Here is a 13160-nt window from a genome sequence, read left to right on the forward strand (position 1 = left end):
AGCAGTGGGGTGTGGTGACGACGGGGTACTGGGCACATGGAGCAGAGCAGTGGGGTGTGGTGACGACGGGGTACTGGGCACATGAAGCAGAGCAGTGGGGTGTGGTGATGGGGTACTGGGCACATGCACATCTGTGCATTTCTTTCACCATTAGAAAGGTAGAGATTTTATTGTTTTGTTTGATGATATTGGAAGTCAAACCCACAGTCTTATACATGCCAGCAGTTACACTGAGGTGCACCCACAGCCCTGATGGAGGTTTTTGTGGTTGTTTTGGAGCTTGAGCCTATGTTTTCCGTGTGCTGGCCAGGTGGCTCCAAGCCACTGAGCTGAATCCCCAGCCTGAAAAAAATGTTTTCTGAATGAGGAGGATGCTTTGAAATGCTGTCAAGTGTTGCCCTGTGTCTGGGTCAACACAGTTATGGAAAATTACTGAAGCATTTTAAGAGATATACTGAAAATCAGTGCTAATAAAATGAAGAGTTTTGCTGGACAAGGTGGCAGAAGTTTCAGGTCAGCCTGAGCTATATTGAAAGGGGGAGTTATTTTTAACTTAGTGGTTAGTATACCAAATATATCCCTAAACCTTTAACCTGCAGATAAGTATGTTTCTTTTAGTCTGTACTAGCACAGTTAAGGTGGCCTAACAAAGTACCTTACAGGGCTGATGAACAAAATCACAGTTCTGTACAGGAGAATGTTCTAGATCCAGGTGCCAGAAGACAGTGTCTTTGACTGTTCCTTGGATGGCAGAAGAGTGGCCAGTGGCCCTGATGGGCCCTGATGCTGCTGTATTGGAGATTAGGAGACACTGAGACCATAGCAAACCTAGGCTTTTTGTTCATGGTCTCATCACTAAATTTTTTTTGTTGGTGTCACAGAAAGCTTATGAGATTTTTGGAACACTTCCCATCTCATAGTCACCAGCATCTTTCTGTTAACCTCAGACAACATCACTGTGCTCTTAACATCTTAGTTCTTAAGTAGTGAGACCCCACATTATATTTACAGCATAAGAATTTAATTAACCAATAGTCTTTAATTAATTATGAAGTTGCTTACTGTTTTTATTTGAGGAGATGGTTTTAAGTTTGAGAGGGTATATGTATATGTGTACATGTGTATACTTAGTTTTCAACATTTATTGTGGAAAAGGAATGACTTAAGTTTTTGCTGATTTTTTTTTTTTTTAGACTATGTTAAACTTTAACTGATCGTTCTGTTTCTTGCTTTGTTCTTCAGAATAGTTTTATAAATTTCTGAAGCAGTAAAAGGGACGGTATGGAAGGCTACTGTGATAAAAGCACTGTTCACGGGGAAGTGGATATTGTATTTCATTTGCATTACTGTTATTGACCATGACTTAGAGTAATTTATTTTTATACAGGTTTTCTTGTCTTTTCAAGATGCTTGAGAAATCTAGAAGATTTGAAGATCTGTCTCTGGAAGAAAATGAGAGCTGCAGGCTTATTCAGCCAGGACCTGAGTTCTGGGACACTTGGGTAGTCCAGAGGAGGACAGGAACCACAGAACTCAGCGTACCACACTTGCATATAAGGGACACACAGGGATTTTGAAAATGCTGCACATCCTGTACCAGTCACTGCATAGATGACACTGATAAACATTTTGTATTCAGACGCCAAAGTTAACTCATTTCAAAGTTGATTTCCTTTTTATTAAGTTCTGTAGAGCTGCTGTTTTAGTGTATTTGGTTTTGGTTTATTTGTTGGTTTTTTTTTGTTTTTTGTTTTTTTTTTTTTTTTAGTTTGGGGACTTTTTATTTCCCTGAACATAATGTTTCTGCCTTCACCTATTCTTAACTTGAAAAACCACACAATTTCTTTCTTACAAACTCTTCAACGTGAACCAAGAAATGTAATGAAAGCAGTATAATATTCTGTGAATGGAGAGTATAATTGAAGTTCTTCCACTTCCACCCTCAGCTCCCGCTACTCCCATGTATAACAAGTAGGTTTCTGGGTTGGAGAGCTAAACTCTGTTAGTTTGAATTAAAGGTTAATATATAAAAGTGTCATCCAAAGAGTAAATCAAGGTACATAATTACATTTGGTTCATTACATGTAGAGCTGTCTACTCAACTGCAGTTTCTGAAACCCATTGTTTCTTCTAAAATGAAACTGTGCAATAGCTTGTTAGCCGTGACCATCTTGCAGCTATGCAACTTTGAAAAGTCTAGATTTGCTGGTCCCCGCTCTGGGGCCACAGTGACTCTGTCCTAACGGGTGTCTTTTGTCTTTCTGTAATTACTTCATTGTGCTTTGCATTTCCAGGAGGTTTCCCTATGTTTGGGTAAAATGTTTAGCAAGTTGTAAAACATCATACCTTATGAAAAGGGTGAAATAAACACTTCTGCAGTGGGACTTGGAGTAATCTGAGGGACATTTTATATACTTTTAAAAATCAGAATTTAATTGGGATGCCAGATTTCTAGCAACTTGCATCTTTAGTTTTCCAGATAATCTGGAAGTTAGCATTTGATAAATGATTTTTTAAGCAAATATAAAGATTTTTGTTAATTTATAATTTATTAATGTGTTGTTACTGTGATTGAAAATGTTGTGGATACTTTTAAATTCAGTCTTTGTAGAAAGAACTGTATTAAGCAAAATTATGTGAATAAATATTCCCCCAAAATACATCTAATGGTTAAGAATACTGGAAGAGAGCTATCAGGGCTGCAACAGTGAATGTCTTTTTAAATAACTATCAAAATGTCAAGAAGTAGAGGTCATGGTTAGTCTCTGGGGGAACACAGCCCTGCTGTCATGCTGCACTGTGCTATGCTGCCCTGGGTGTGGAAGGGGAGTCTCTGGTGCTGCTCTGCCGCTCTTCACTCTGATTGTGCCCCAGCCCTGTTGCTTGTACCTAACCCTGCTCACAAGGGCATGAGCAGGAGCACCTGCTGCTATGGTAGGGTCGGGGTGGGAAGAACTTGCCTGCTTTCCTATGGCTGTAGGCTCACTGGGTTACCTGGCCGGGCCTGTGGTCTGACCCTGTGTGACAGTTGCAGCACAGCTCTGTAGGTGTTCCTTTCAGCCAGGGGTAGGAAGTACTCTTCCTTGGAGGGAAATAGTCTTTCTCTAGGCTTTTGTTTGGTTTTATGAAATCTGAATCCATTTTACTTGGCCTTTGAGTTCATAAGCTTTGCTCTCCCCCTGATTTTCCCTAGGGAAGAGCTCTTAGAATGTGAATACCCACTTTGCTCTTTACTGCTGGTGTATTGTCTGGAAAGAATCACTTCTGCTGGCTTCTCTTCTTGGAGTGCAGCTGTGCTAATTAAAGTTCAGACTCCCTGGGAAGATGACCTGCTCCGTGCTAAGCTCAACTTGTTGGTGTCTCAGCCTGAGTTCCCCCTTCCATCACACTGTCCTCCAGCTGTCTTCTGTGCTATGGCTGCCTCCAAGCTCCTGTGGTGTTCGAGAGCTCACTGCTGCCTGGCAAGGCCATGGACACTGTCTATGCTGATGCTTGTCTGGACAGTGGTTCCTGAAGTCCACTCAGATAGCCTGCTTGATTTTTGTTTTTATTTGGTCAGATTTTAAAGTTGACATTTTAACTTTAAATTTTGTCTGCACAATTTCCTAAAAAGAATAATTTAGAAATAGAAGAAAAGAGAGAAGCTTAGATGCTCCAGTTTCTGTACACAGTTACTATTCTGGGAATGTTCTACTATAAGTGATACTTTATATAATATTGCTTATAATACTTAACAGGCTGTCTGCACACATTGAATAGCATCCATCATAAAGTTACAGAATATTCAGCTGAAACTACTGAATATGGAGACAAAATAAAAATTGAAAGCCTCAGTTACCAGTTATCCAGCTGGTCGTAGCCTTCTAGAATCTTTGTAAATACTCTTCAGATAAGGTCACAAGTGTGTAGAGAATGAGGTACATGCTTGGATTTCTGCAGTCCCCTCTGTCCATAGTGAATGTATTGCCAATGTTGGTCCTACTTTAACCTTTTCATTCTCTCTTTGCCAGTATATTTAAGAGAAGCACTGTTCTTTGTAAAATCATTCTCTTTCTTTGGCTCCTCTCTAGAGAAGTATAATGTTTTTCAAACCTAGTTACAAATCGGACTATAAGATTGTTTTAAGAAGACTATTTATGATTAAGATTTAAGTAGTGGTATCTACTTGGCTTGTCTATATGACAGCAGAAGCCACGGCGGCAAAGCCCTGGTGACTGTTGAAGTATATAGGTTTGGGCTTTCTGCATTCTTAAATTTTACATGGTTATTCTGGTTTCCACTTAGATACTAGACTGCAACCCATAATAACCATCCTTAGCATATCTGCAGTATGCATAGAAAAGATACTTCCAACTGACTGAGTTGCCAGAAATGGCAGAATCTTTTCCAGATTGTATTTCATACTGTGTTTCTAAGTATGGGTGTGGTGAGGTTTCAGAGCACTCATTTCCTACTGGACACGGTGACTCATACTCATGCCAACTCTCAGGAAACGGAGGCAAGAGGATTGCCACAAGGTCTGGGCTGGCCTGGGCTACATAATGAGGTCTAGGCTAGACTGTCTGAAAAACAAACAAACAAACAAACAAACAAATAATCATTTTAATATGTTACAGCAAGACATACTCCTTTTAGTAAGAAGGATTGTGGATTCGATGTAAATAGTGCCTGCTTTTTCTGTATTGACTTAAGGGAAATAAGGGGAGTTCCCCAGCAGGAAGCTAAAGATGAGCAAAGTGTGAAACACTTAAAATTGGAGAATTGGTTGAGTTTGCCATCTGACTGATAGCCACACTGTGTACTGACCACATGATCCAGATAGCTTAGTCTTCACAGAGGAGGTCCCATCTAAACCAAACCAAATCATTGGAGCATACAGAGTGACTCAGAGGCAGAGGGTGCTATTGTCACAAGCACCGTGTGCTGGCTACAGGTCTCTACTGCACTTAGCCATTTTTCTGTAAGTTTGGTCTACCCTAGGGTAAATGCCACACTCTGTGAGAGATAAGACACGGAGCGTCCCTTGTTATTCAGTATACAGAGATTTTTAACTTGACTTTAAAATTGTAGCATGTCAGCCCCTTGGAGTCCATTCTCCTATCTTTCCTAGAGTATATAACTTCTGATATTTTCTTAGCTGTGTGATATAACTAGTTACCTGACCAGTTTTACCCTGTTCTTTCTCCATCCCCCAACTCCTGCTGAGTCTCAATGGCTATTGCTTGGGGTACTCCTGAAATCATTGATAAAATTGTTGGCGAGAATGTACCCAAGTAATACTTTATACCATAGTCTGTAAATGCACTTAAGCTAGAAATAGACTTAAAAAAAAAAAAAGAAATCAAAGAGTTCTGTTTTAAATAGAAATACCTGATCTCCTAAGTTTGTTGACTTTCTGTGAGAAATAAAAGTCCTTGAACACCAGAAATGTTAATATTTAGTTTCAGTTTAATATACACCATTACTGTGCTCATAGGGTTGTTATCAGATGTTCAAACTATTCTTAATTTTTGACGTGTGTGTGTGTGTGTGTGTTTTCACAGAGAAGCAAAGAGCAGTGTGGCATGAACTAAAATCTCCACAAAAAAATGAAAAATGTGATACTAAAGTATTTACTAACAAGTGTGTTTCTTAGCTTTGTTCCTGGGCCCTGAGAATCTCAAAATTGGACATCAAAAGTAACAGTTGTCTGCCTATGCCTGCCATTTCTGATTTAGTATGTTAGAGTTGACATATACCCATCTTTTTTTTTTTTTTTTTTTTTTTTTTTGGAAAACTGCCTGTGTTTTGTTAGCAGTAACTATGGTACCAGAACTGTTTTACCGGCCAAGCTTGTGCACTTCTGGTATCCCAGCACCTGAGATGTTGAGGCAGAGGCAAAGGATCATAGGTTTGAAACCAGCTTGGGCTACACAGTGAGTTTGAAACACGTCTGAATTGCAATGTGAGAGCTTGTCTAAAGTTTGGTCGTCTCGTTAAGAGTGTTGGGTGTATGCTGTATGGCCAGGAGACTCTGGTCCGGGAAGAAACAACATGAAGAATGGACTTGATGGCACTGAGTAGCAGCAGGTCATTGCATTTAGACTTGGTGGCACTGAGCAGCAGCAGGTCATTGCATTGCTTTGCTGATGACTTGTTATATGGATTTCTTTGCTTGAAAATATTTACACAATATTTACCTCTTGATTTATTCGTGGTTTTCACAACTCTTCTATAATGCCTCTTAATTTTCACTATTAGAAAGTATTTTGTTCTTGTTAAACAAGACCCTAAAAGCATTGATCATAAGAAATAGAGAAAATGTATTAGGAACAGCCTGTATTAGTGTGTTCTGAACAGAAACAGAACAATTCATCATTGATATTTTAATAAATAAAGTTACCATATGATCTCATTAAGCTCTCCTGTTCTTTAGAAGTAGACAGAATGATCTTAAGGGAAGTTGTCTTTTTTTCTAGCTGACATCTTTTCGTTGACAATAAAACAATTACTTGGATGCTGAAAAGTTGCCATGCTTTAATTGAGGTTATTGCCTCTTTATTTTTTTATACCCATAATGACAAAGTTAGTTCCAAAATTGTGAAAATTTCTTATTAGCTTATGGTAATGGAAGAAAGGGTTTTGTATTTCCTTGACTGTAGGTGAAGATGTACTTTGAAATACCTCATGTAAACCTGCTAATGCTATCATTGACTTGTACCTGGGGCACTAAATACTGGACACTGCAGGTGTACAGTCGCCCTTCGGAGACTCTGTCTGTTTCTTAACTTGCCTTTATTTTTTAAATCAATTTTCAAGATTTAAACCTGATTGGGTTCTGTCGAGAAGTGATTAAGAAAGATTAAGCTTTAGGGCTGAGTCTCTCATCTCTGACATCTGTGGCCATGGGTTTTATTCTCCAGACATTGTCTTGGTCTTGTATGAGGTAAGAAGATGTATACATATGCCAAGCCAGATATAAATGTTGATATATTAGACAAAAACATGTACCCACTTATATGATTTTTATCAATATGTTTACCATAAAAGTATGGTGGTAATAACATCTGAGAACTGATGTACTAAAAGAAGCCATGGAGTAGCAGCGGCTGGGCTCTGATTTCCATCTTCACCTTGTAGTGAAAGTGCTGTTCAAGCAACTTTACATCGAGCAGCATTTGAGCTCATGCTGTCTTGGAACCAGGAACACAGTAATGAAAGATAGATAGCAGGCTTCTAGGAGCCTAATTTTGTTGGACAAAACTACTAAGTAACCATTGTACACTAGAGAGTAATATGCTGTGAGATGAGAATAGATGATTCATAGCTGTAGAGAAAGTAGGGAAAGGGCTGTATACAGTAGACAAAGTGAGAAAGTCGGCCTTCACTGTCCAGAGAGCCAAGCACGTAACAGATCATGCAGTGTATGTCTGTGATGAGAGGACTTTAAAGGACAATCATGTTTACATTTCTGATTGGGGTCGGTAAGACGAGGCAGAAAAGCCTGTGAAGAAATCTGTGGTAAAGAGAAATCTAAAGTAAAGATGAGGGCAGGAGAACCGGCAACTCCGGAAGGAAAGTCAGTTTATCCCAGCAGCCATCTTTGTAGAAAGGCGTAGAGAGAGGGTCCATGACAACACATACTTTTTATGTATTTTTGAAGGTTGACTCTACCTGGGAAAATCCAGTTATGCCAGGAGTATTCCTACAGAACTTTGAAGATGAATTGATTTGGGGGGATGGGGCAGGCCAGAATAGTGTTGACAACAAAGCCAGACAGGAGTAAGTGGGCAGTTGCTTCAGGGTCACAATGCCTCAGGGCTGCAGACATCGTCAGCACTAGCTGAGAGTGAGTTGCTAACTTGACTGAGTTGGACCTCTCTCGAGGCCCCATTGCCTTAATTCCTATTGCTTTGGTCCTTGCTTAGTAAGTGCCAACATGCACAGTGAAACACTCTCGAGGGTTTTGTCCTGTGCTTACTTCCCGTAACCTTACTTTCCGCTGTGCCTGACTTCAAATCTTGACAACAAAACTGAAGGGACTACTTACTATTTGATTGGGGTTCTTGATCACACCCATGAGCACCCACGGTCCTGATGATGATTGCTGTTAAAGATAGGTTGTGTTCTGCTCTGTAGAAGGACAAGAAGGCTATGGGTTGCTGCTTTGCGATCTTTGCTGTTGCGCAAAGGGCAGAAAGGAAAGATGGGTAAAGCTTTCTTGGACGAGTAGCAGCCTCAGGGTAGCTGTATGGGCCAAGAAGGAGGCGCACAGGCAATCTTCTTTCGATCCACCCATGGCAATACCACAGCAGGTTCTCTTCAGGGGACAGGAAGCATCACATCACAGGCCTATGGAAACAGTAGAAACTTAACCCTGAGAATATCCCTAGATGACAAAAGGCCCCAAGTTTATATATTCCACATAACATGCTTTAAAACTTTTCTTCAGTACTTAATATAAAATGTAAAATTCTGTCAAATAGTGCTTTAACACCACTAGTAATATTTTCTGTGAGCTCTTGAATTCACTATTTTATGGAATACAAATAGAATTCAAACAAAAATAACTTTCCAAAAAAGTAAATTTGAATTTTTAGTATTTCTGATTTTCTTGGCCCTTTATTTAGGAGCTGAGTGACTAGGACATTAACTAAACAGTGGCTGTGAAGTGTTGGCCATAGTGTAAAACTACTTCAGGAAAATGCCAAAGAACTAAAGAGCTGCCTTTGGTAGCTCATTAATGCCTGGTATGTATGTATAGTGTTAGGCCAGGTGTAGTGACAGACACCTTCGGTCTCAACACACTGAGGGCAGAGCCAGTTTGAGATGAGCCTAGTCTACATAGTCAATTCCAGCCCTCATCCCACTCCACCCCCAACCCCTGAAAAAAAAGTCTTAATGGTAAGGCTATTTACTACGCAGATCCTCTACATCAAGGATGGCAAAAAGCATGTAATTCACCTGTTGCTAGAACACAAAAGCCACAGACTGCCCTAGACTGTCCAGATACACAGATCCAGCTCTTATTGTGTCATTACTTTGACAGTCGCCCACTGATAGATTACTAACTTGTTTTCATCTTTGGAATTTGGAACTGGGCCTCTTCAGTGCTCGGCAGTTAAGTAACCATTGGTTGTTGTCCCGGAAAGCACAGGTTCCGGTAGCTCTGCCTCAGGAATCTTTAATAGATGATCTTTTTGTGCCTGGATATTGTGAAGACCACATTGGGAGTTGCTTTGGTTTCACATCTGCCTGTTAGCAGCTCTTGCCCTGTGTTGGGACTAGGTAGGAACAGTGTCACCTTTTTCAGCAAAAGGAACCAAAGAAACCATAGGAAAATTGAGGCCCTCGGGTGCATTCACAGACAACTTTGGCCTTACTGTGGGCAGACTTGGTTTAGCTGATCTGCACACAGGAGCCGAAGAACTTAGGAAGACTGACCAACCAGAGTTGTTTGTGAGCCTGTTTTAGGTACATCACCTGTCTCGGGTTCTGCCTGGGCATTTTCCTGACCTCAGCCTGTGCAGCCAGGCTCTTCCCAGCTCTTCTGCTGTTCTTCCTTTTGGTCATACTTCTCATACTGAATGATGAGAAAACTGCTCTTGGTGATATTATAAAATTCTTACCCTCTTTGGTTAACTGACTGGCTAGGGCTCTGACTTTGATTTTGCACAGCCAAGCTTAGTAGATTCCTCTGAGCCTTTTTTGCCTCCAGAGCTTGGCACTCAGACAAACCAAGTCCCTTTGCTTTCAGGTTTTTGTCTTCTTCATATTTAATAAACTGAGCTTTGACCCTCAGGACTGAATGCTGACCTCTGACCCTTCATCCTGAAGCAGTGACTCCAGTGGATCAGTTGTCAAAAGCAACCAGAACACAAGCAGTTACCAGGAATGAGGACCAGAGTCAAAACTAGTATCCATAGCTGGCCTACTAGCACACACCCATGGTCCCAGCACTTAGGAATAGAGTCAGGGGAATTGGTAGTTTTAGGGTCATCCTTTCTACATAGCCAGAGGCCAGCTTGGGCTATACCAGACCCTGCCCCCCCCCCCAAATAGTCCAGTGAGATGGAAAAGCTGCCTCAGTATGCCTAATTCATAGACTCTTCAGCTCTCCATCCTTCAGAGGAGTGTGTAAGGCTGTGTTAATAGGGGATAGATAAGGAGTCTCCATCCTTCAGAGGAGTGTGTAAGGCTGTGTTAATAGGGGATAGATAAGGAGTTGATATTCACCGTAACAAACATAAGAAAAAAAAATAGGGCATGGTTGCACAAGCCTATAATTTCAACACTCAGAAATCTAAGGATGGTTGCTGTGAGACTGCCCTCAGCTCCGTAGTAAATGCCAGGCCAGATAAAGACATAACAAGACTGTGTCAACAGCAGAGGTTTGAAACTGTCCTCAGGTTTTGGAGGGGGTGAGGGACGGTTGTTGCATAGGACGGTAGCCTCGCATGTTGAACCAAACTGATGGACTAGTGAGAACCCATGTGAGCCCCGTGGGTGCAGGTGCAGGAGAGCGAGGCAGGCTTGCTGGCCCTGTTTCCTCATCAGGTGCAATGGTGTGTCCTAATGAAACTATTTCTTACATATAACAGAGATACTCATGGGAAACCACACCTAAGGAGTTGGACAGAAATGGCACCTTCGTGGCTTATCTCCATCAACCAAGTCACCTCATATCCCTTGAGTCAGTTCCCATCCATCAATCCTCAGCTCTAAGCCACTCTTGCTGTGTATTAGATGAAAGCAATTAGTTGCTGTGTATTATATGAAAGCAGTTAGTCTGGCTTTTTGAGAGGGAGAGGTGTGATTTGGCTAAGCATGCTTCTGTGAAAAGCATCCGTGTTACTTGAGTCAGTTCTCTTCAGAGAGTAGAGTTTGTTACATGAATATATCCTTTGGTGTGGGCGTCAGCTGTTTTTAGTTTGGAATATTATGAATGAAATGCTTATGAACATTTATATACAATGAGTGTGAACATATAACTTTCATTTCTCTTCAATAAATACTGGTGGTTAAAAGTTGCTGAGTTGTGTGGTACCTAACGTCATAAGATGCTGCCAAACCGTAGCAAAGTGACTGTTGTGTCCCACCAACATCATACCTCATTAGTGATGACTGGGATCCAATATTCAAGAGGTAAATGCTGGTAGATCAGGAGTTCAGGGCCAGCCTCAGTTACATACCAGGTTTGAGGCCTGTAGTACATGAGGTCCTTTCCAAAAAGAAAAAAAAACAAACGTTTTTCCGTCTACTCCTTCCCGGCTTGAGGACCCTCTGACCATCATGCTTTCTGTCAATCAGTTTAGCCCATGTCAGTGGACGCCAATAGGTACCTTAAATGTCACCCATGTTTAATACAGATTAGTCATTCATAGTGAATAATGTGTGTTGCTATGACACATTTTATCCACTAGTTGGAAGAAATTTTTATCGTTTCTGCTTTTCTGGGTGACTGTTTTGAAGAATACTGCTTTGAACATCTACCCTCTAGTCTTTCTATGGATTGGTTTCCAGTAGGTATTGAGAGTGGAATTGCTGGGTCGGGTGCATGCGATCCCTCCCTCTGTTGGTCTCATTGGCCAGAACTTTAGGTTCCTGGCTGTATTTTGGGGGGAGGGGGTTGAGACAGGGTTTCTCTATGTAGCCCTGGCTGTCCTGGAACTCACTCTGTAGACCAGGCTGGCCTCGAACTCAGAAATCCGCCTGCCTCTGCCTCCTGAGTGCTGGGATTAAAGACGTGTGCCACCACACCCAGCTGATCCCTGGCTGTACTGTTCCCTGCTCCAACCAGTCAGGCCCTTGCCCCCGGGCTGGTGAGCGCATTCGCTTCTCCTGATTTTGTGCCCCTTAGATCAACAGTGTCTGACCCTGTCTGACACGTGTTTCAGTTCACTCCCAGTCTGTCTGGTCCTCCCAGCTGGCTCCACCTTGGTAGAACTACGTTGCTTCAGAACCTGCTCTGGTGTGCCTTTTCATCAGTTTCCAAGGCTTGTCAATGCTTGGGGGTGGGGTGAGAGTTGGCAGACCTGTGTGGTCATTCGGCTGTTCAGTTTTAATTGTCTCTTCTGTCTTACTAAGTCTTAGAGGGAGTACAAATCTTTTATTAGCTGACTTGTAAAATGCTAGTCTGGTTTGTAGTGGGTTTGGTCTAATGCTGCTTGTATTGTGTTAATTTGGGTCTGAAAAATTGCACCAAAATCCCCACATCGACTTGTAAGAAGACACTGAGGGACCCTGCCTCCAGTTGGTTTTGATTGGTAAATAAAGTTGCCAGCAGTCAGTGGCTGGGCAGGGCAGTCAGAGGTAGAGCTTTTAAGATTCAGGTCAAGGGATCAAGGAAGGAGGAAGAAAGAGGGAGATCTGCCATGCCAGGAAAGGGTGGAGGAGAGGTGATGCCAGGCCAGAGAAGGTGTGGGACAGAGCATAGTTGCCATGTAGGAGCGGGGGGGGAGAGTGGTCCCAAGAAGGCTGCCCAACTGAGTCCAGGGCAGCAATGATGGAATATAGATTTTAGTAAGTAATAACTTGGGAATATCAGAGGGAGGTGGATTAGCCACGTGGAGGTTTGGAAGTGGTCCAGCCATTGAGCTGTTTAAGGCATATCAAAATATAAAGGCTGAGTGTAGTGTGTCTTTTATTCAGGAACCCAGAATTGGGGTGGGTATCGAATGGGCCACCAATGGTGCTGGGATCTATCTATTCGAGTAATAATTGGGTGCTGCTACCATGGCTAGTGTTATGGGGTTCTCGCCAGAGAAGACTGCTGAGACGTGGGTTTAAGCCAATAGAAAGACTGTATCAACCAGCTACACTGGCTATTCAGGATTTCAGTGTAGCACTGAGCCTTTTTGGGGGTGAGCTTTTACACCCAAAAACCATGAACCGGGTTGACATCAGTTAACAAGAACAGTTTTACAGAAGGTTAAAGGCAAAGTTAATACATTTTGAGACAGTCCCAAAACTATGTAGACTTTGATGGTGTACTGGCTAGTTTTGTGTCAACTTGACACAGCTGGAGTTATCACAGAGAAAGGAGCTTCAGTTGGGGAAATGCCTCCACGAGATCCAGCTGCAAGGCATTTTCTCAATTAGTGAACAAGTGGGGAGGTCCCCTTATGGGTGGTGCCATCTCTGGGCTGGTAGTCTTGGATTCTATAAGAGAGCAGGCTGAG

General features: G+C 41.9%; 1 protein-coding gene across 2 annotated transcripts in view; it reads left to right on the top strand.

Moving 5' to 3' along the window:
• The window catches only part of Znrf2 (zinc and ring finger 2), a 78108-nt gene extending 72771 nt beyond the window's left edge, over positions 1-5337 (top strand). The window contains exon 5 of one of the 2 annotated variants that reach the window (XM_021190693.2): positions 1388-5337. The gene's annotated coding sequence lies outside the window, so the exon portion shown is untranslated. The remainder of the gene's footprint in view (positions 1-1387) is intronic. The other variant, XM_029534905.1, reaches the window with a different exon arrangement.
• The last annotated feature ends 7823 nt before the right edge of the window (positions 5338-13160 follow it).

Source organism: Mus pahari, chromosome 2, assembly GCF_900095145.1.
Source record: "Mus pahari chromosome 2, PAHARI_EIJ_v1.1, whole genome shotgun sequence".
NCBI lineage: Eukaryota > Metazoa > Chordata > Mammalia > Rodentia > Muridae > Mus > Mus pahari.